Consider the following 24,557-nt stretch of genomic DNA (forward strand, 5'->3'; position numbering starts at 1 on the left):
TGTGCTGACTTTAAATCCATAGATTTTATATATTTTATAGGAGGAATGTAAGTTGGCAAAGTTTCTTTGCATGACTACAATAACTTCCCTGAAGCATGTCTCATCTCCCTTTTATATATCTGGCTAATCCCATTCATACCAGATGAGTTAACAAGGCCTGCCATGGTTTACTAGAAATTTGGTGACTAGAAGAAAATATACCAGTGGAAAACTCACTGAGAGTCAAAAAAGACTGATCAATGTGGAAGTGTAAAAATTAACAAGCACAAGTTCTCAATATTACTACACTTGCTCAAGTTTATTGATCTTTGTGCCCAGGGTTATTCCACATAAAAAGTCTTTGAAGTTTCCAAACAAAGAAGAATCAATTGCCCAAGCCTGATTGTGCTATAGTACGAACACTGAGAGAACTGAGGCACAAAGAGCATAAGGGACTTGATCAATGGTACTCAATTTTTGAAAGGTTTAGGTCTAGACGTTTGCCTACTACTACTTTCTGACAGCTCATTAGTTGCTTCCTTTGTGAAATTTACTTCAGTAAGGCCACAATATAAAATAGTCAGACCTGAATTAGTCTTTAGTCTATGGCATACATTAAATTCACATTTTTTATAACAAAAGATAGAGACAACAGGCCATCAAGTACTTAAGGTAAGTTAATTAAATATAGAGGCTAAACTGTTTGTAACAGCATGAACAATTGCACTGGTACATGTCTTCTTATGCCAATGCATGTGGGATGTTTTAACTCCACTATAAGAAGAGTTGCTTACTTCTGCAGCTCTACTAGGTGCTTTGTAGATATAACACACTATTAGGGCACTTTTTTTTTAAATTATACACTAGCCCTCCTCCTTGCCTCCTTGTCTCCCTGCATTTGCTTGAATACTGTTGAAGTCTTTCCTTGAGTTCCTCTGCTTTGAATCCCAGAATCAACCAACAGAATTTGTAATCCTGAATGACAGCTTCATTTTAAACTTTGTAAAGTTCTAAGAAAGGAACAAATACTATACGCTCATCATGATCCAGGCACTTTAAACTTCTGTGTGCTTAGGGGAGTAAATAGTATTATTCCCATTTAGATGAGTAAATTAAAGAGTATAGAAGACAAGTGATTCATCCACAACCATTCAATTGTTAAGTCGTAAAGCTGGAATTTGAACCCAGTTATTCCTGACTCCATGTCCAATGGATCATACTGATACTCCAGGCTGTTCATTCCTGCCTCATAAACAAAATTTCAAGTATCTTTTCCCCTCAGGACTCTGTTACTAATTTTTCATCTTTTAACTTGAAATTATTTCAGATTTATTAAGAAGTAGCAATTATGTTTCAGAAATTCTCACATGTACCCTTTAGCCAATTTTCCTTACAACATCTTACATATTTGTAGTCAGTTATCAAAGCCAGCACTCTGATAAAATCACAATGATAGTAAGTAACATTTCATATTAAAATTTCCCACTTGTTGTTACATATAACCTTTGTGCATGTAAAATTATATTATATTTACAGGTTCATATAAGCATCATCATAATAATAGAGAACTGGTACATCATGGTAAATTATCCTATGCTACCCCTTTATAACTACAACCCCCCTAAACTCTAACAAGGGTAAATGCAGACTTGTTCTCCATTACTAAAATACTATAATTTCTGAAGATGTCCTATAAAGGACATCATATATGGAACCTTTTTAAGATCTGCCTTTTCATTTGTGTGTGTGTGTTACAAACAATATTGTAATCGTGAGATTCGAGAAGAAAATGCAGTAATATCACAAATTCAATGCCAGCCTAGGCCATATCACTATTTTGAGGCAGTTTGGGATACACAGTTTGTGATTATGGTCAAAAATACAGAGTAGCTGATTAGAATGCATTCAACTCAAACCTTTCCTTCCTGGCCGGGGAGCAGCATTTTGTGACACTTAATATACCATAACTTATTCACCTGTTGACGGATATTTCAGTTGCTTTCATTTTACAGCACTACACATAAAGTTGCTATGGCCATTTATGTATATATTTTGTGTGCACATACATATTCAATTTTTATGAAAATTCCAAAGAATACAGTTGTATGTTTACTTAGATAAATTACAAAATTGCCTTTCAGAGTCACTATTGTCTTCTATATTTTCACCAATTTTATATGTGTGTGTATGTATATGTTTATGATTTATCTATACCTTTGTGAGCATGAAGATAGGGATATTTGTTCCCTGTTTATACAAGTTCAGTCTTGTGAAGCAAGGAATTGCATCTGCTATGATGAAACATGTTTCCTTTCTGATGGCAGCATGATATATTACAAGCCAGTATCTGCACTGCCCTTGGGCCAAACTTGAGGTTGCAGTATCCAAGAGAAGAACCATAAATTCAGTATCAGGGCTAGAATCTCTCTGGACAGTGGAAAAACTGAAACTAAGAATAGGAAGTGAAGTTACCCATGTACACATTAGGGGCCAATAGTGTACCTAAGACTAGAATTTAAGTCTTAATATCTAGAACAGAGAGGACTAAAAATTTCTATCTTCTGGCTTAATTTTATTGAAAGTGTCTGATTTCTTACGGCTCAATTTTTTTCTCAGAACTAACAATAAGCATGTCTGTTTCTGGTGTTTGGTTCTGAACTTTTGACACCATTAGCTCAGAGTGGTCTCTCTCTGTGAAACTTCACTCAGCAAGCTACAGGAGTGTTCCTTACAAAGTGTGATTTAATTTTGCTTCCTGCCCCAGGCTATTTAAAATTAGATGTTTCATTTCCAGGCCTCCATGACAAGGTTTCGATTGAATACATTCTCACAGCCTACTCTGTTTTGGGGCAAGGACTCACTATGTAGTCTTGGGATGCCTCAAAATGACTATGTGCCATAGGGTGGCCTTGAACTTATAATGTTCCTGCCTCTGACTCCCAGTTGTTGGGATTATGGTCCCAGTGCAACATCTAATTTCTAATAAGTATTTCTTTGAGCCCCATATTTTGGTCTTTGCTGTGTAGTAGTAAATTTTTCAGACAGAATCCAGAAAACCTATGCCATAACTCCAACCATCAGTGGAAGTAATTATGGACTAATTGATGGCGAAGAATATGATTGTCCTTCTCATCACTGAATTATCTGTCATTCATAATCAATATTTCCTGAGAGTCATAGAACTGATCAGTCACAGGCTGAGTAAAGTTCCTATATCAGGTTTAGCAGAATAGAAGTATAGAAGTCTCAATATAGTATTAGTTGCTTAAAGTTTCCTACAGGATGCAAATGAAGAATCAATCCTAGGATGGTAGCATACAGACTAATGTCTAAATTAAGCCAAGGTTTAAAAGTTAATTCCCAAAACAGCAAAATTGCCATACCTTTTATGTAGGTGACCACTAGAACAAGAAACTGATAAAGAGAACAGAAAAGCAAACCCAGAATGACATAAGAATTTTGGGTTAATGTGTTACTAAGGCAAAGAAAATGGATTCTGGGAACCGATTCAATTTAAATTTGGAATGTTTGGGGTTTTTTTTGGAAAAGAAACACGCTATACATTTCAAAAATAAGTGCTATTAGAAGTGAGAAAGCCATTGAGGAGTAGGCTATAGTGAAAGTCTGAGATGGAGGAAGACAGAAACTAACAGATAGGTAATATATAGTGACGAGATGGAAACATAGAAGAGAAAAGTACAGGAGATAAGGAGATAGTTCAGTAGGTAAAATAATTGCCATACAAATATGAGTCCCAAGTTGGTCTTCAGCACCCACATAAAAAGTTGGGTGTGATAGTTGATAGTGTGCACCTGTAATTTCAGTGCTGAGAAGGCAGAGAAAGAAAGATAACTGGCTGGACAGTCATCCTATTTGGTATGGCAAGTTCCAGGACAGTGAGAGATGACATCTGAAAAATATCAAGGTGACAGTACCTGAAAATGGCACCCTAGACTGACTTCTTATCCCTGCCCACACACATCTGTACCTAAACACATGAACACAGTCATAGACAATGTATAAAGTCTACAATTATGGTCGTGTATACACTTTTCCCCATACTTTCCAGGTTGCTATATTCAGAGGCATGGCATACAAAACAACCATTTACTCTGTAGATTTGGATTTATCTGGAGTAGAACTAATGATAGGAAGATAATGGGTATAGGACCTGGAGATGGCAAATATAGAAAGAACACCAACAAAGTTAGTGTCAGAAACTGCATGTATAGAATATTGGAGATTGATGCCCAAGATGTTTATTTTGGCAGTTCAAGACTCACCAGAAGTAGTGCTATTACAAAGTTGAATTTGCTTATAAATGAAGAATTTGAGTGCTATGAGCTTCCTGGATCCCAAGTCTAATAAGGACATAGGGTTATTAAGCCTGGCAAAGATACAAAAAGGGTAATGGTTACCTATAATCTCTGTATTCAGAAAATTCATTACTAATGAGGAGTGTATAGAAACTATGTGGCTGTAAAAGATCAGGGATCCTGGTTAGAGGGCATAGGGATAGAGATTTCAAATAAACACAACAAAGGTTTTTTCCTTTCTTTTTTTTTTTTTACATATATGAAGATACTTTATTTTTTTCCATCAGAGGCAATTTATTTTGTTCTATTCATTCACAGTTAATACAAAAAATACTTGGAAACATTTCCATATAATGTTTGACACAGAAATCATCAAATAGAAGTATACAATGTTGACAGGAGACAGTACATTTATAATTTATAACCCCAAATGTATTTATAAATTAGAAATGGAAAGATCTACAAATGAAATTATGAAGGTTCACCAAAGTCATTTAATCTGTCAGTTTCTCATTCATTTTTATGTCTTAATAATATTCTATTGTATGAATAAGCCACATTTTATTTCTCTCCAGTATTTGATCCTTTCTTTTTAAAAAATAGCTTAAAGCTTAAATTTTAAGTCTTTCAAATCACAAATGAGATGCCTCAGAAAATGATAAACTCTCCCTCGGTGGATGTTTCCAAGTCACAAACTGATAAATAGTTGTTTTAAATACAAGAATCAGTCAATAAGATGGGGAGAAAAGTAAGATGATGGAATGGAGTTGAGGGAATGAATAAGGAAATGAGATTAAGGCACAGTGACAATCTGCATACCTCTAAAAGATCACCATAAGACAATTTGTATAGCTCCATGTTCCAAACTTAGATTTGTGAGTAAAAGCTATTCATAAGATAATTTTAAATGAAGTAGAATTAATATTTAGAGGAAGTAGCCCTCATATGGAACAGACTGCCTTGAAAAGCTCCTTAGTAAAAATAGGGGAGAATAGCAACTCATATTATATGCAATCCGGGCTGTCTAGTTTAATTATCTGGGATTAACAAATATCAATATTGGTTTTGATCACCAAACACCAAATTAATTGTTAATTGTACAAGGGGCTTTGGGGTCATCTTAAAGTCCTCCTTTTCTGAGTATTATTCATACTCAATGCAGGTCCAGGGTATGGGTATAAAATTAACTAGAATTTCATATGAAACTCATTGCTGACTATATCTGAAGTGGGATACTCTTCTAGTTTTCTTTCTGTTTCTATGTTAAAAATCATAACTGTGTTGTTTTTTTTTTTTTGCTTTTTTTTCTCTTTGGGGCCAACCATTCAGCTCCCAAATAAAGACATAGAGACTTATTCTTATTTATGACTGCCCAGCCTAAGCTTGGCTTGTTTCTAATCAGCTTTTCTAACTTAAATTATCCTGTTTTTCTTTAACTACATTTTGCCTGTGGGATTTTTACCTTACTTATTTTATATATCTTTCTTTCCTTCTTATTCCATGCCTGACTGTGTGGCTGGGTAACTTACACCTGGTGTCCTCTTCTCCTTCTCCTTTTCTTGCTTTTTGCTCTTCCCTCAAGCCTAGATTTCTCCTTCTATATATTATCCCTGCCTAACAGCCCTGCCTATCCTTTCTCCTGCCTTGCTATTGGTCATTCAGCTCTTTATTAGACCAATCAGATGTTTTAGACAGGCAAAGTAACACAGCTTTACAGAGTTAAACAAATGCAACAAAAAAGAATGCAACACATCTTTGTATCAGTACATAAAAGTAACACATCTTAAACTAATACTCCACAACACATGACCAAAAGCAAGTTGGAGAGGAAATGATTTATTGTATCTTATATTTTATAGTCCACCATGAAAGAGAAGTAAGGGCAGGAACTCAAGGCAGGAATCTGGAGATAGAAATTGAAGCAGAGACACTAGAGGAATGCAGCTTACTTGATGACTTGCTCAGCCTGCTTTCTTATACAACCCAGGACCATATGCCTAGGGATGACAACTGTCCATAGTAGTCTTGGCCCTTCTATATTAGTCATCATTCAAGGCCAAGCTGATTGAGGTATTTTTCAATTGAAGTTCCCTCTTCTCAGGTGATTATAGCACATGTCAAGTTGACAGAAAACTAATGAGGAAAATTGAACTATTGTTAACTTGATACATGAATACGCTATTAAAGAGCAATCTTATTTTTCTTGTTTATCTCCAATATCTCATATTAATATTGTGATATATTAAATGAAAATGGTCCCCATATGTTCATATGATTGAATACTTAATCCTGAGTTGGTGGAACTGTTTGGGAAGAATTAGAGGAGGTGTGTCACCAGGGACAGGCTCTGAAGTTTCAAAAGACTCCTACAATCCTGATTCTTCCTCTCTCTGCCTCCAACTTGTAGATCAAGATGTGAGATCTCAGCTATTCCTGTCACCACGCCTTTCCTCAAATGTCGTAGAAATTAACCCTCTAAAATCATAACATCCCAAAATTAATCACCTTTAAAAATATTTGTTTTTTCCCAGTTTGACAGTCTTCTAAGCAATCTACATATTTTTTCTTTTTAATCTTATTTTAGAAATTATAATATAATTACATTTCTCCTTATCCTTTCTCCAAGCCCTTCCATACATTCCTTGCTCTCTTTTAAATTTGTGGTCCTCTTTTTTAATTAATTTGTTGTTACATGCATATTCCTTTTGTAAGATTAAAACCTCATATTTTTTTCTTCCACCCACTTTGGCATGTCTATTGTTCTTGTCATTGTTCAACTAATGTTTAAGAATTCATGTTATTGAAATTTTATGAGAATAGTTTATTACATCCCTAGAGGACATAGTCTCTGGCTTCTACAATCTTTCCAGCCCCCTTTCCCACAGTGTTCCCTGAATCTTAGGTGTGAGACAGTTTTATGGATGCATCCCTTTAAACTGGGATCCAAAACTGCATTTTGGATTGGTTGTGGTTTTGTGCAATGATCTCCATCTGTTATTGAGAAGTTTCCTTGATGAGGAGTGAGTACTACACTTATCTCTTGGTGTAAGGGCAAATATTTAGAATGTAGTTAGGGAATGTGGTGATTTCAAAATAAAAAACTAAATAAGAAAACTTCTGTAACCAAGTGAAGATGAAAACATAATAAAACAAAACGTCTGTGAAACACTGAGAGCAGTTGTATAAGGAAAATTTACAGCTCTAAGTGTTTACATTAAAAATCAAGAACTGCCATTCACTGCTGTGTCCGCAGCCATGAGTATGCTCAGGCTACAGAAGAGGCTTGCCTCCAGTGTCCTCTGCTGTGGTAAGAAGAAGGTCTGGTTGGACCCCAATGAGACCAATTAAATCACCAATGCCAACTCCCATCAGCAGATCCGGAAGCTGATCAAGGATGGGCTGATCATCTGGAAGCCTGTGACCGTCCATTCCCAGGCTTGATGCCGGAAAAACCCTTTGGCTCGATGGAAGGGCAGGCATACAGGCATAGGGAAGCGGAAGGGTACCGCCAACGCTCGGATGCCTGAGAAGGTGACCTGGATGAGGAGGATGCGGATCCTGCGCCGACTTCTCAGGAGATACCGTGAATCCAAGAAGATTGACCGCCATATGTATCACAGCCTATATCTGAAGGTCAAAGGGAATGTCTTCAAAAACAAGCAGATTCTCATGGAACACATCCACAAGTTGAAGGCAGACAAGACCCACAAGAAGGTCCTGGCTGACCAGGCTGAGGCTCGCCGGTCTAAGACCAAGGAAACCCAAAAGCGCCAGGAGGAGCGTCTCCAGGCCAAGAAGGAGGAGATCATCAAGACTCTGTCCAAGGAGGAAGAGACCAAGAAATAAAGCTTCCCTCATGTCTGTACATAGTGGGCTGCCTGTGGCCTCCGGTGGATCAGTCATTAAAATAAAACAAGCCTTTGTCTGTTAAAAAAAAATCAAAAACTGCTCAAAAATGACTTAATGTTATACCTCAAGTATTTGAAAAAACAAGAACAAATCAAACCAAAATCCAATACATGGCAAGAAATAATAAAATCAAAAAAGAAATTAACTAAATAGAAACAAAGAAAATAATACAAAGAATCAATGAGTTTAAGAGATGATTCTTTGAGAAGATAAACAATATCTATAGACCCTTGGCTCAACTAAACAAGAAGAAGAAGAAGAAGAAGAAGAAGAAGAAGAAGAAGAAGAAGAAGAAGAAGAAGAAGAAGAAGAAGAAGAAGAAGAAGAAGAAGAAGAAGAAGAAGAAGAAGACTTGAACAGAATCAGGAATGAACCAGAAAACATTATAAGAGGCACCAAAAAAGTCAAAATATTGTAAGGAAGTACTTTCAAACCTGTACTCAATTAAATTGGAAACTGAAAGAAATGGATAAATTTCTCTGTTCATTAGTGACCAAAATTAAAATCAAGAAGAGATAAACAACCTAGACATGCCTGTAATAGAGTATGAAACAATAATGAAAAGAAAAAATACTGACAAGAGGCCAGACCCAGATAAATTCACAATGAAATTCTGCCAGACTTTCAAAGATCTACAACCAATACTTCTTAAAGTATTTTAAAGCATATATTTCAAAAGAAGAAGGAGGAGAAGGAGAAAGAGAAACTCTCCCAAATACCTTCTAGGAAACAAGTATTACTATAATACCAAACCAGATAAAGATACAACAACACAAAAACTACAGACCAATATTCTTAGGGAACACTGGTGCAAAAACCCTCAATAAAATACTTCAAAGCAATCTCATTAAAATTAGGAACAAGCTTATCACCCAGCTTGGTAGCAGACTACCTACTGTGCCATCTCTTTCCTCTCTGGCCCCATTCTCCAGGAACTATGCAGATCCTCTCCTAAACAGCCTTTCTTCCTAAATCTATTCCTTTGTCTTACCCACAAACACCCTGGAAATCCACTGGCCAGGACAGCCAGGGAAACAGATGGGCAATCTTGATTCTCCTTTCCATTCTCCAATTCCAAAGCCCTGGTCTCCCCAGCTTTATAGCAGACCACCTGCTGCTGCCTCTCTTACCTCTCTGTCCCCATTACAAGGGGACTAAGTAGATCTTTTGCCATACCTCCCTTCCTCATCCCATGCCTCAGTTTCAGCCTCCAACACCCAGGCCACTCTCACTGGAAATCTGCTGGACATGCCAGCTAAAGAATCAGGTAGGCTATTTTTATTCTAATTCTCATTTTCCAATTCCAATTCTAAAGTCTCACTGTAGCAGACCACCTGCAAGTGCCTCTGTTCCCTCTCTTCTTCAATTCCCTATAGACTCCACAAACTAATAGACCTAACTTTCCTCCTTCCCATGAACACTCTCCATCTCTATCACTGCATGTTAACTCCCATTACCTAGAAACAGGTTATTCCCAGATCCTCCAGTGGCCACACCTGACAGGGACTCAGAAGCACTCCCAACCAAGCATATTATACCCACTACACATTCCTAAGATACAGAGAGGGGAACAGAAACCAACAAATGGAAAACCCACCCACCAAAAACAAGAACAGATATCAATGCCCAGAATTACATTCTTCCAAAATCCAGATTATAGACAGCAGAATAAAAATACCATCAACAACAGCCAGGACAATATGTCTCCACCAGAGCCCCGCAACTTTATTATTGTAGGCCTCGGGAAATACAATATAACTGAAGCACAAGACAAGGAATTCAATCCATATTAAGAGTAAACTCAAGGACATTAAAATTGATGTTAATGAATCCATTAATGAATTCTGAAAACAAACAAACAACAAACAGTGGAATAAAAGGAAGAAAACAGTTCAAGACATTAAATTGGGAATAGAATGACTAAAGAAGACCTATAATGAGGGGAAACTGAAAAAAAAAAAAACAAAAACAAAATCAGGAACTTGACTAGGAACCTCAGAGGTAAGCTTCACCAACAGAATACAAAAGATGGAAGAGAGAATCTCCAGCATTGAAGATAAGATAGAAGAAATGAATACTCTGGTCAAAGAAAATATTAAATCTAAAATACTCCTGACACAAAACATTCAAGAAATCTGGGACACTATGAGAAGACTAAATATAAGAATAATATGAAGAGAGAAAGGAGAAGAAACTCAGGTCAAAGGCACAGAAAATATTTTCAACAAAATTACAGAAGATAATTTGCCCAATCTAAAATAGGAAGTGCTTATCACGGCACAGAAGCATACAGAACACTAAATACACTGGGCCAGAAAAGAAAATTCCCATAAAATAAAACACTAATGGTAAAAGAAAGAAAGAATATTAAGAGCTGCAAGGAAGAAAGGCCAATGAATGAATGAAGGCAGACCTACTAGAATAATAACTGTCTTTCCAATGGAGGCTCTGTCAGTCAGAAGATCTTGGAAAGAAGTTCTGCAGACTCTAAGATAGTGGTTCTCAACCTATAGGTCATGATCCCTTTGACAAAGCTCTATCTCCAAAAATATTTACAATTCATAACAGCAGCAATGTTACAGTTATGAAGAAGCAATGAAAATCATTTTATAGTTGTGGTCACCACAACATGAGGAACTGTATTAAAGGGTCATAGCGTTAGGAAGGTTGAGAACCACTGCTCTAGGAGATCAGAGATGCCAATCTAGACTACTATATCCAACAAAGTTTTCTATCACAATAGATTGAGAAAGACTTTACAAGATAAAACCAATTTTAAGCAATATCTATCTATAAATCCAAGATGAAAGGCACTAGAAAGAAAATTTCAGCCTGAAGAGGTTAACCACACCCAAGAAAAGACAAAGAATAAATAATCACAGAGAAGCAAATCATGGGTGGGAAAATAATTCCACACCACCACCAAAACAAACATTGATCATTGATAACTCTCTAAATCAGTGTTTCAATTTCCTAATAAAAAGATATAGACCAACAGATTGAATACCAAAACAGGATCTATCCTTCAACTACATCCAAGAAACATATTATCATAAAGGATAGATATCACCTCAGAGTAAAATGTTGGAAAGGGGTATTCCAAGGGAATGGACCCAAGAAGCAAATTTGCATGGCCATTTTAATATCTGACAATATAGACTTCAAACAAAACTTAATTCAAAGAGATAGAGAATGATACTACATACTCATCAAATGAAAAATTCTCAAAGAAGATGTTACATTTTTACAAATCTATGCAACAAACACAAGTTCAGCCAAGTTCATAAAAGAAATACCACTACAGCTTAAATCACATATTCTTCCTCACACAGTGATAGTGGGTTGCTTCAATATCCCCTCTCATCAATAGACGGGTCATTCAGACAAAAACTAAACAAGAAATGCTGGGGCTAAATTATGTCATAATCCAAACAGATCTAATAGATGTCTACAGAAGATTTCCCTTCAAACACAAAAGAAGATATTTTCTTCTCAGAATCTCCCAGAACATTTTTCAGACTTGACCATGTATTGGATACAAACCAAACTAAAACAAATACAAGAAAATTGAATTAACACACTATATTCTGTCTGGCAACCACAGACTGAAGCTAGATACTAACAACAACAGAAATAACAGAAACTAACTAACAAATTCATCAAAACTAACAAATTCACTACTGTATGAATAATGAGTTAAAACAGATATTAAGAGAAAATACCATCAATTTTAGAATAGGATGAAAATATAAATACAACATACCAAAATCTGGGACACAGTGAAGGGGGTTCTAAAAGACAAGTTTATAGCCCTAAGTGCCTAGAAAAGATTAGGGGGAGCTCATATTAGTAATTTAATGGCATACCTGAAAGTTCTTGAACAAAAAGAAGAAATAATGTTCAAAAGGAGTAGATGGCAAGAAAAAAAATCAAACTCATGGTTGAAATCAATAAAGAAGAAATGGGGAAAAATACAAAGAATCATAAACAAAGACTTAGTAAACCCTTAGGCGGGTTCACTAAAAGGTGGCTAGAGAAGATCCAAACTTAGCAAAATTAAAATGGAAAGGGGGACATAACAACAGGCACAAGGGAAATTCAAAGAATCATAGGATATACTTTAAAAACATTTCTAACTTGGAAAATCTAAAAGAAATGGATAATCTTCTCAATATGTATCCCCCACCAAAGTTAAATTGCGATCAGATAAGCAATTTAAACAGACCTATTACCCCTATTGAAATCAAAGCAGTAATGAAGCTCTCCCAACCAAAAGAAGCCCAGAAACAACTGGTTTTAGTATAGAATTCTATGAGATTTATAGAAGAGTTAATGCCAGTACTTGTCAAATTATTCCATAAAATAGAAGCAGAAGGAATGTTGCCTAATTCATTTTATGAGGACACAGTTACCCTGATAATCAAACCACATAAAGATCCAACAAAGAAAGAGAATTACAGACCAATTTCCCTTGTGAACATGGGTGCAAAAACTCACAATAAAATACTTGCCCATCAAATCCAAGAACACATCAAAAAATCATTCATCAAGATCAAGTAGGTTTCATCACAGGGATGCAGGGATTGTTTACTATATAAAAATAAATAAATGTAATGAACTGTGTAAACAACCTGAAAGAAAAAAAATCACATGATCATCTCACAAGATGCAGAAAAGGCCTTGGATAAAATCTAACACCGCTTCATAATAAAAGTCCTGGAGAGACTAGGGGTACAACTGACATACCTCAACATAATAAAAGCATTGTACAACAATTCAAATGGAAAGAAACTCAAAGCAATTCCACTTGCATGAAGAACAAGGCAAAGATGTCCACTCTTTCCATACCTAATTAATACAGCACTTGAAGTCTTAGCCAATGCAAGAAAACAACTGAAGAAGACCAATGGGATGCAAATTGGAAATGAAGAAGTCAAAATATCTTCATTTGGAGATGATAAAATAGTATACAAAAGTGACTCTAAAAATTCCATGAGGAAATACCTACAGTTGATAAACACTTTCATTAACATAGCAGGATACAAAATTAACACAAACATCTTATTAGCTTTCCTGCATTCAAATGAAAAGTGGACTAAGAAAGAAATCAGAGAACCAGCATCTTTCACAATAGCTTCAAAAAATATGAAATATCCTAGGGGAAATCCAACCAAGAAAGTGAAAGACTTATATGATAGAAATTTTAAGACACCCATGCTGATGAATCAGTAGTATTATTATAGTAATAATGGCCATCCTACCAGAAGTAATCTACAGATTCAGTGAAATCCAACAGACCTTGAAAAGACAATGTTCAACTTCATATGGAAACAAACAAGTAAATACAAAACCCCGAGGTAGCTAAAACACTCTTGAATGATAAAGGAATTGTTGAAGGTATCACCTTCCCCATGTTCAACTTGTACTACAGAGCTATAGTATAAGACATATTGATCAACAGAATCAAATTGAAGGCCCAGAAATAAGTCCACACACCTAAGGACACCTGATTTTTAAAAAGAAGCCTGAAATACAAAGTAGAAAAAAGACAGCATCTTCAACAAATGGTGCTATTCAAACTGGATGGCTATATGTAGAAAAATACAAACAGATCAATTGTTATCACCTTGCATAAAACAACCCATATGGATCAAAGACCTGGACATGAGGTGAGTTAAATGAATATGATAGAAAAAAGTGGGGGAATAGTCTTGGATGCTTTAGCACAGGAATAGACTTTCTGAACAGAATACCAATAGCACTGGTGCTAAGAACAATAATTAATAAATGGGATCACATGGAACTGAAAAGCTTCTGTAAGGCAATAGACAATGATTCAGGCAAAGCAGTAGGCTACAGAATAAGAAAATATTTTAACCACTATACATCCCACAGAAAGCTAATATCCAAAATATATAAAGAACTCAAAAAACTGGACATCAAGAAAAAAAACAACCCAATTAAACATTGGGGTACAGGTCTAAACAGAGAATTCTCAAAAGAATAAATTCAATTGGCTGAGAAGCAACTAAAGAAATGTTGGACATGATGCAAAAGAAACAAAGGATAAATGAAAAGAAAAGTAAAAAAAAAAAGAAAAAAAAGAAATGTTCTACATTCCTATTTACCAGGGAAATGCAAATCAAAGCTACTGTTAGACTTCATCTCACACCAATCAGAATGGCCAAGAAAAATAAAACAAGTGACAGCTGATCCTGGCAAGGATTTGGAGAAAGGGGAACACTCATCCACTGCTGGTGGGACTGCAAACTTGTACAGACACTATGGAAATCAGTGGAGTGATTCCTAAGAAAGATAGTTTTACCACTCTTAGGCATACACCCAAAGGACACTTCATCCTACTACAGAGACACTTGTTCAACCCTGTTCATTGATGCTTTCATTGTAATAGACAGAAACTGGAAACAACCTAGATGCCTATCAAGAAATGAATAAATAATGACATTTCCACAACAGAATATTATGTAGCCATGAAAAATATTGGAGGTAAATGGGTGGAACTAGAAAAGGTCATTCTGAGTGGGGTAACTAAGAAAGAAGAAATAAATGACTCAATTAAAACATGGACTAGGATTTGAGCTGAATATTCTCAATAGGTGAATAAATGGCTAAGATATGTCTAAAAAATGTTCACCATCTTCATCAATTTGGGAAATGTAAACTAAAATGTCTTTGAGATTTTTATCTTACCTTCATCAGAGTAGCTAAGATTAACAGACAACTGACAATACTGGCAAGGATGTGGGGAAAGAGGAACTCACATTCGATACTGATGAGAATGCACACTTGTATATCCACTCCAGAAATCACTAGAGAGAATCCCCAAAAAGCTTGAAGTAAATATATCATATGACCCAGGTATACTACTTCTTGTCTATGCCCGAAGTGCTTGCAATCCTATTAGCCAGATATTTGCTCAGATATTTTCATTGTCACCCTATTCACAATAGCTAGGAAATGGAAACAACATAAATATCCTTCAGCTAATGAATGGTTATGAAAATGTGGTACAACTATAAAGAAAAAAATAAAATCATGAAATTTGCCTGTGAATGGATGGAATTAAAAAAGATCATAGTGACTGAAGAAATCCAGACCAAAAGGACAAACACTCCATATTCTCTCTCATCTGTGGCCCTAGCTCCAAAACTTCAGATATGAATGGATGACCTACAGTAACCACAGAATCCATTAATGTAAAAAGGTACCATAAGGGAGGGTTGTGTGCTAGAGAGGGGACTAATAAAGTACTGGTGATATGAAGGGGGAAATGGGAACAACAGAGAAAGGCTATCTTACCTGGGGAGGCAAGATGGAAACTAGTACAGAAGGGGGAAGGAGGAAGATTCAAAGCACCAAGGGTGCTTAAATAGACAAAAGGAATCTATATTTCCCTATAATTATGTAAAATTCATATAAGTTTATACACACACACACACACACACACACACACACACATTATATTATGTGAGGAAATTAAGCCACCTAAGGTGATAATGCTATACCTAGGAGTTATAGATGATCTAATAAAAATCCCATTGCCAAGCATGAGAAACCTTCTTTGGAGTTGTTGGTCAAGGGAGTCCAAAAGCCTCCCAAATCTGTACAGGATGTTGCAGTTGGTTGCCTCCCATATGTTGAAAGTATGTCCCTATTGATGAAAACACCACACAATTGGAATATAGTAATCAGAGCCTTTGAGATAGAACTGACCTAAAAGCCTCCTCCATGAGGACTAGCTTACCTAGTACTAAAAGGTGATATACATGCTGCTAAGGGAGGAAAGTAATCATTTGTGCCCAGCTGTAACACCTTTGAAATACAACAATCCGCATTGCAAGCTATCACTAAAGCTGCAATAGTGATCTATATTTTATACTAACCAATGCCTGTATAACTGGACTCAAGGCCCACTTAACAGTCTGTTTCTGTAAACTTAGCCAACTATCCATGGCTAGTGAGACCATGGATGTTAGAGGACCTGCTACTACCCAATGTAGATGGGGGAAATCCCCCATCTCCCAAGCCCTAGATAAAGAGCTATAAGCAATTAACAAGTTCCAGGCCCAGCAAGCAGCAGAACTTGGCAGCTTTGGCCATGTGGTTCTGGCTTTATAAAAAATATTCTGTCAAGGATAAAAAAAGGGGTTATGGAATTTGCCTCCATGCCTAAGGAAGGCCACTGAGACCAGGCATGTGTCAGGTGTATCCTTGAATGGAGGCCCAGAGAGAACATTTTGTGAAGCTCTGAATTGAAGCCTGGATTGCCTTGGAGGCTCCATGATGTTGGAGATTACAGAACTGTGGGATACCTGCTGAGGAAAGCTGCTAACAGTGAGTAGTACTTGCCCAAGACATAGAAATATGTTGCAGTCAACAAAGCTGATAGGAGTTGGAAATCTGAAGATCGTTTTGACATCAGACATAGAGATACAGAGTTTTGAGTTTGCCCAGCTGGTTCTCGGTCTTGCTTTGATCCAGTATTTCCTCATTGTGCTTCCTTTCTTACATTTTGGAATGGTAATATATATCCTGTGCAATTATGTTGAAAGTACATCATCTGCTTTTTTATTTTTATTTTACAGGTGATTATAGTTAAGAGATTGCATCCATCTCAGAATAGACTTTGAACTTTAGACTTTTAAAAAAGTGTGAGACTGCTATAGACTAAGGGTATTTTTGAAATTGGACTGAATGCATTGTTGAATTATGATATAGCTATAAGCTTTTGCGGGCCAGGGAATAGAATTTGGTGGTTTGAAAAAAAATGGCCCCCAAAGGGAGTGGCACTATTAGGAGATGTGACCTTGTTGGAGTAGGTATGGTCTTGTTAGAGGAAGTGTGTCATTGTGGAGGTGGGCTTTGAGGTCTCATATACGCCTAAGGTACCACCCAGTGTCTCAGACTACTTCCTGTTGCCTGCAAGATGTAGGACATTCAACCATCTCTCCAGCACCATGTCTGCATGCATGCTGTCCTGCTTCCCACTATGACAATAATGGACTAAACTTATGAAATGTAAGTAAGCCACCACAATTAAATGTTTTCCTTTATAAGAATTGCTGTGGTCATGGTGTCTCTCCACAGCAATAGTAATTCTAACTAAGACATTCACCCTCATTGAAATGAAAGTCCCACAATGACAGCTCCCAATACATATAATACCAGATTTACGTGCAAATATTTGACAGACATTTGTTGAGTGAACAGAGTAACAAAAGAACAGGAGGAATTAAAGCAAAAGTAACTTTTTTATGCAAGCACTCCAATACTATTAGGCTCATCACTTTGAAATTCAGATAGGAAACAGAAAGGCAATTATCTACTAAATATCTATTATGTGTCAGATACTATAATGGGAATTTTCACAGATATACAATTTAGGAAACACTCCAAAGAACTATTTTACATAGATTACCTGCATTTTACAGTAATTGAAAAAGCTATAAGACTTTTAGTTACATGTGTATAGTCACACAGTTGTGTCTGAGCCTGAAGTTAAAAATGTGCTTTTACCCAACATGTTTTTCCCCCATTATACCAAAAATTTTCATTCTTCTCCCTTTTATTGTCCACATGTTTCCTGTTCTCTAGTATCCATCACAGCAAGGGTCCTTGCAAGCACAGTGCCTGATGCAACTGCGCTTATTTGATCTACCTTTGGGATTGTTTTGCTGTGCTGGTCTCCATGGGAACCAGCAAGCATCATCCTCTAGGGAAGTTATTGGAACATGGCAGGCTCGTTGGATCTTTCTGTTCCCAACCTGTGCCAAGTGAACAACAAATTAGTCTAAATGATGAAGTCATTACCTAGGAAGTCATACTGGGACACTTTTACCTTGCCTCCCCATAACACAGTAGGTCTTTTATTACTTTTACACTTTTATTGATACCTTTTATTGATACTTCACTTCACAAAACCATTAACAGTTGTGGAGGCCACCATTCATCTATACATTAAACAAATATTAATTGAAAATATATTGTTAATCAGGCATGATGTTAGAATTTGAAGATATAGACAAGTAACTTTCCTGCTGTCATGGACCATATAGTCTAATGGGAACTTTTAAATAATAAATAGAAAAGCAAACTGTGATATTTAGATAGTGATAATTGTTCTGAAGAATAAGGTGCATGCAGGAGTAAGTAATAACATTAAAACATTTTTAATTAAAGAAAAGGAAAACATAGTGTTAATTAGGGAAGTTTGGGGGATACATACAGAAGGAAGGAGGAAATTTCATGAGGCCTCAACCCTAGAAAAAGAACTACAGGCAATGACAGAAAGTTGATAGTCTTTACCAGCAAAGAGTGCACCAACTGGTTATCCAACACCAAATGGCCAGCCCTGAAAACATATATACAAGTAGCATTATATGGACTAAACGGTTGTATTTATGCATTCATGTAAAAAAAAAAGCCATGAGTTTGAAAGGGAACAGAAAGGTACATGGGAGGGTTTGGAAAGGAATGGGGGAAATAATGTAATCATATGTTTTGTTTTAAAAGAAGTAACAACTTTCTTTTCTAAGTGGTGAATACAGAAATGTATGCCTGGAGATCTCCTAGACTCCCAAGTGCAAAAAGAATAGCAAGTCAGAGGATTGTTTCCCCACCTTTTTCTTTGTTCACATGCCCTTGCATTAATATTTAGAGAGAAAGTACCAATGCTGGGAAGCAAAAATTCCCTCAGTGTAACATCTGATATTCTTCAGGAACTTTTTGTGGGTCTTTTGAGTCAACAGCCAGACTCAATCCTGAAGTTTTGTCTTCAGGTATAGATACTAACAATCATTTAGAAAGAGAAGCTTTAGTAAAATGTGGCACTTAAAGTGGCTCAGATAAATTGAGGTAACTTTAGGTCCCACACTGCTATTCTACTAGGCTACATAACCTTAAACAAATATTTTCATCTCTCTCTTCCTCATTTCACTACTTTGTTCACAAAATGATTATGTGATAATGGTACCTAGAGCAGTCAAAGTAAAAAAATAACTTATGTAAAACATCTCTAATGACTGATTTAAATGTCAACTTGTTACAACTTAGAATTGCCTGAGCAGTGAGGCTTGATTGAGAAACTGTATATATCAGATTGACCTGTGGAACTTTAATTGAAGTAGATGGTTCCGGGACACCTTAGGTGCCACCATTCCATGGGAAGTTGGTCCTGCATTGTGTAAGAAAGCTATATAAGGATGAGCCTGTGAGCAAGGTAATAACCAGTGTTTCTCCATGGTTTCTGCTTCAAGTTCATGTTTGAAAACCTGCTATGATTTCAAGGGTCAGTAATAGACCATGGCATGGAAATATTAGTCAAATAAAACCTTTCTTTCACTAAGTTACTTTTGGTAAGAGTATTTTATCACAGCATCAGAAATCAAACTACAATAATACCCAGTGAAATTTCTCATACACAAGAAAGTTTTAGTTATGATTATCAATGATAGGAATGCACATCACCATTACTAAAATACAGCTAAACCACTGCACACACACACACACACACACACATATCCTTTGATACCTACCGTAGAGCTAGCTCCTTCCTATGATCTGGAGTGTCAGACTATAGTCTACCTTCGTTTTCCTTAGGACTTAGCTGAAATCTCTTTCTCTCCAGGAAGTCATTGTTCTCATTCCAGTTAACACAGAAGATATTCTCTCTAGAGCTTCCACAGGTTTTAAAGTCTATCAGTAGCATTCATTGTAAATATAATACCAGAATTCTTGGTATCTTTTTACTATTTCATGTGTATGTTATCTTAATGTTTCCAACTCATTGTAAACATTCCTCTGATTCTTTATTCTTAAATAAAAACTGGGAATGGGTCCCACTTCTCCATCCTAACTCCCACTACAAACTAAGAGAATGTCAAATTTAAAACTACATAGGTTAAATTTATATCACTCAGTCTGGTTTCTGTTCCTTCCTGCACTGTTAAAGAAAGCAGTATGGACAGCTAACGTGTTTTCACACCAGGTATTTAATGGAACTCTCCATTTACCACCATTTCTCTCTCTGTCACAAGAAATGCAATAGAAAGTTATGCTGTGTTACATTTAATTTCAAAATAAAATTGACTACACAAACCTTAGATGTCTGGCTGCAGTGGGAGTAACATGAAGCAAAAGAAGCAATGACAGCTTACAAGAAAATAGTTCTGGCTGTAAATGAGGAGGAAAAGGAGGAAAGATAAATCAGTGTCACCCACTATTTCATTCCAAACTCATCTTATCTAATATCTCCCAGACTTCTGCTTGCATGCCATCAACTCATATATCATTGAAAGCAGGGTCAGGTCGTAGAACAAAAGGAATGAAGACTGGAAGTTATAAGCTAAACGACAAGAAAAAAATCAGTGAAAAATGGATTTCCAAGTCAATCTAACTGGTAACACCATAAGATTATTTGCATGGAAAGTAACATGTCGAGGGTTGAAAATAGTGGGTTGTAGAGGCTAAGTGTTTTTTATTTTAAAAATTATGTTTGTCCCAGTTTTCTTGCTTATTTGTGCAAGAAAAATAATGAAATGGGTTGTTTTAGAAAATTTTAAATTTGCAAAGGTTTTCAGCACATGACAGTGAGTATGGCAGACGTAGACCCTTTTAATGGAGGATTTAATTGCTATGGCCAGAAACTAGAGATATATTAAAGGCATAAAGTTAATAAATTAGACTTCTGAAGTTGTTGCGACCCACCTATGCCTTGGAAACTGCATCACATAGCAGAAATAATACAGGATGGACAGTTAGATAGAGCTAGGTTCAAATCCATTTCCCATCTCTGTGAAACTTTCAGCAATTCCCTTTTCCCTCTAAGTATCAATCCTGTGTTAGTGATGTTTGTTGTTATGAGATATAGATTATATATATATATATATATATATATATATATATATATATATAGTGACAGATACACTGTAAATGTTGTTAATGCAACTATTATCTGATAATTCATATAATTCATCCATACACTGCCTGACACCACCCCAGTGAGCTCATACATTTTTGTCAATTACCTAAGTGACAGAACACAGGCCTTACTTTCCCCCTTCCACTTTCCCTATAACTCAGAAAGTAAACAGTAGGTGCTCAATTGTTGGTTGATGCAAACCTTGACCTTCATGATGGCAACTTTTAATTGTTAACCTAACACTAGCTAGAATCACCTGGGAAGAAAGCTTCAATGAGAGATTGTCTGCATCAGGTTAGCCTGTGGGCATATGTGGGGGTGATTGTCTTGCCTTAACTGATACGGAAAGACTCACTGTAAATATGAGAAGTAATATCTGACAGCCGCCCAAATTAAAAAGGACACAGAAAAAGGAAAGCTGTTCCCTGTTTTGCTTGCTTGGTCATGCTGGTGAGTTTGTCTACACTGTTGCTCCTGCCATTGCTAATTCCTTAGGTGATATTAGAACCATTTTTTGGAGCTTCTGAGGTAGACTGAAGACCAGTAGCTCTCCAGAAACCCTCCAGACCTTCAGGACCAGATTGGCCCTGCTTATGCACCCAGCCTTCCCCATAGACTGAGCAACTAGTGGGATCTGGACCTCTCCAGCGTGAGACACCTATTTTTGGACTGTTGCAACTGCATTGTGTGAGACAAACTAATAAATTCCCTTTTCATATATATATTCATCTTGTTGGTTCTGTTCCTTTAGAAAATGCAGACTAATACAACTTTCATCTTTAGTTTACTGATTTATATTTGAGTCTATTCTATTCATGACTGAGATACTGATGCTTTATTGAAGTCTATAGAGCAAATATTATCATCATGCAATTGCTGATAGTGGCATATTATTATTAGGAAGAAGTTCCTAGCCTCTTTCCTCTAGGGCAAAGAACATTGAACCAAAAATACTAATATTCTCTGCCTTACAGAAAGGAAGTAAGAGGGAATTAAAGAGGATTAAAAGAATGACTGTTTAGGGATTTGTCATTATGCTTAGATTTTAACAAGGTATCAAAATGCACATAACAATCCTATGTTGTAAATCGTTTCCATTTTACTGTTAGGAGTACTGAAGCAAAAAATATTTAACTTGTCCATGAATAGTCTGTTAGTTAGTATTCTAGTTTAAAGTAAGTGTGCCCATGTGTTCTCAAGGCAAAGACTAATTGCTGGGGGGAAAGCCAGGTAAGATAAGAGGGGTCTTTTTACATATCAACCAAACTGAAGATAAGGAAGTAAAGAACAGTATTTTGTATTCAGAAAGCTTGGGGGGTGTCTTCATTGGGAAACAGTGAAAGGGAGCAAAACTTTATGCTTCTAAGCATAAAAGACTCGTCTCTCAAAGGCTTTCATTTCTATCAGATTTGGGCAAACCCAGAAAGGGCACTCTTGCCATCTCTCTGGCTGTCAGCACTATCAAGAAACCAACCTCTTTTCCTGTCCTCTCAATCAGTGAGAGAAAGCTCTGCTTTGAATTGCAACATTTGATCTGATGTGGGAGTTTGTGGTAAAAAAAAAAAAAAAAAAGTGATAATCAGGGTGGAAATTACAGGACAGTAGAGAAGAGAACAACCCGGCCTTGTTTGTGACCTTACCTGAAGCTTTCAGAAATGGTCAGAATCTACACAACTTTCAGCTGTGGAAGATTTTTGAGCTTCTAGAAAATGTGCCCTAAAACTCATATTAGTATATATGGCACCTGCAGAATTGAATGTATCAGATGATCCCAGCTAGTTGAGAGGGTTTAAATCATAACTGATGTGATTAATAGAATTAATATTCAGTATAAGAAGATTCAACAGGATCCCTAGAGGAACAAGACAACAGGATATATACAATATTCTGAGTTATTTGTAACATTTAATGCCAAAATCAGACACTTACAAAGAGGAAGAAAGATCTTTAGTAAACCATTTATTTTTCTCCAAATATTAAATGTCTGCACACGGAAATGATGATGTGACATGCAAGTCACTGTGTTATGGTGAAGAGCCTGTTTTCACGGAGCTTTCCAAATCTAAAATCTAGTACAAGCTCAGCAGTAGATCCCACATCTTTTGTATAACATGTTTTCTTCATTGCCTGACTCACTGGATATTTTCTCAGGCGCTCCTGGCAATGAGACAGCACAGTCAAAGAAAAGATATCTTTAAAGGACAGGAGGAAATTGACCCTATCATATCCTGAAACAAACTTTGACAAAGCTATTAACAAGCTTCCACATCTATTCCTCCTGCCTCCAGTATTGGCTAAAGGGCAGCATTCATCAACTGGGGTCTACAGAAACCCTAATGATTAGTTTGAGCCCCATACATCTATATTAAAGAACTGTTGAGAATAAGCAGGGTTATCAAAGAACACAAAATCTTAAAATGTAATAAAATTAACATGGAATTTGATCTTCATACTAACTAACTCACCTGTTATGATAATATGTAATATTACTACCACAATATGTAATGTGCATAGTTATGTAAGCCAAGTATTTCACTACCTTGAGGATTAGTTTCTATACATGTAACATGAAAGACATGTCTACTATTTTACAAAGTCTTAATGAGAACTAAGTGGAATTCATATAAACTATAATCAGTATGCCCAGCATACAGGAAACACATAAAAATATTAATATCTGTTATCCTCAGTAATCTGTGTTCTCCCCATTCCATATCAGTATTAACTTTTTATTACCTAACCCTGGTTATAATTTAGTTAGCTGGAGGCCTAGCAATCCAGAGAAACTAAGAGACTTAAACAAGAACACATAGCTAGTAAACATTAGAGTCCTAGTCTGGCTAAGTGAACTTCTTTCTATTATGCTATATTTGTCTTTAATGGAAGATTTAGTTGCTGTGAATCTTTATGGAAAATAGTGGTTATCAACTACTGTGGTCAAGCCCATTGGCTGCATAGAAGTCTCCAATCTGCCTTCCTTCAGGAACCCTACAATGCAGAGGAACAGCAGCTCCAGAGAGTACCCTTACTCTGTTTTATGATGGTCTAGACATGGAAAGCAGTGGAAGATCACACTGCCAATCAAAGGATTATATTGTGAAAATATATCTCACAGTAGAAGACTATACTCAGCTAATCTCTATACTCATCTATGAGCAATCAAGTCATGAATTTATGTTCTATGTGTCTATATCACTGAGAATAAAATGGAAATTTACAGAAGAAAAAAACAGCTTATTATTGATTTCCCAAGAGAATTTCTGGGAGTTGTTATTAAGAGTCATCTTTAAAAAGTCAATAAATGAATTGATAGACTCTTACTCAACGAGCAAAATGTAAGTAGAGTTTCTGAAATTCCGTTAAAAACAATTTTTAAAAGGAACAAAAATGTATCAGAGTGAAAAAAGTCAAAT

At 36.2% G+C, this 24,557-nt stretch overlaps 1 pseudogene; it reads left to right on the forward strand.

Annotated features, from left to right (window-relative positions):
* Window positions 1–7,550: 7,550 nt before the first annotated feature.
* LOC102923830 (large ribosomal subunit protein eL19 pseudogene) lies at window positions 7,551–8,216 on the forward strand (annotated as a pseudogene).
* The last annotated feature ends 16,341 nt before the right edge of the window (window positions 8,217–24,557 follow it).

Source organism: Peromyscus maniculatus, chromosome X, assembly GCF_049852395.1.
Source record: "Peromyscus maniculatus bairdii isolate BWxNUB_F1_BW_parent chromosome X, HU_Pman_BW_mat_3.1, whole genome shotgun sequence".
NCBI lineage: Eukaryota > Metazoa > Chordata > Mammalia > Rodentia > Cricetidae > Peromyscus > Peromyscus maniculatus.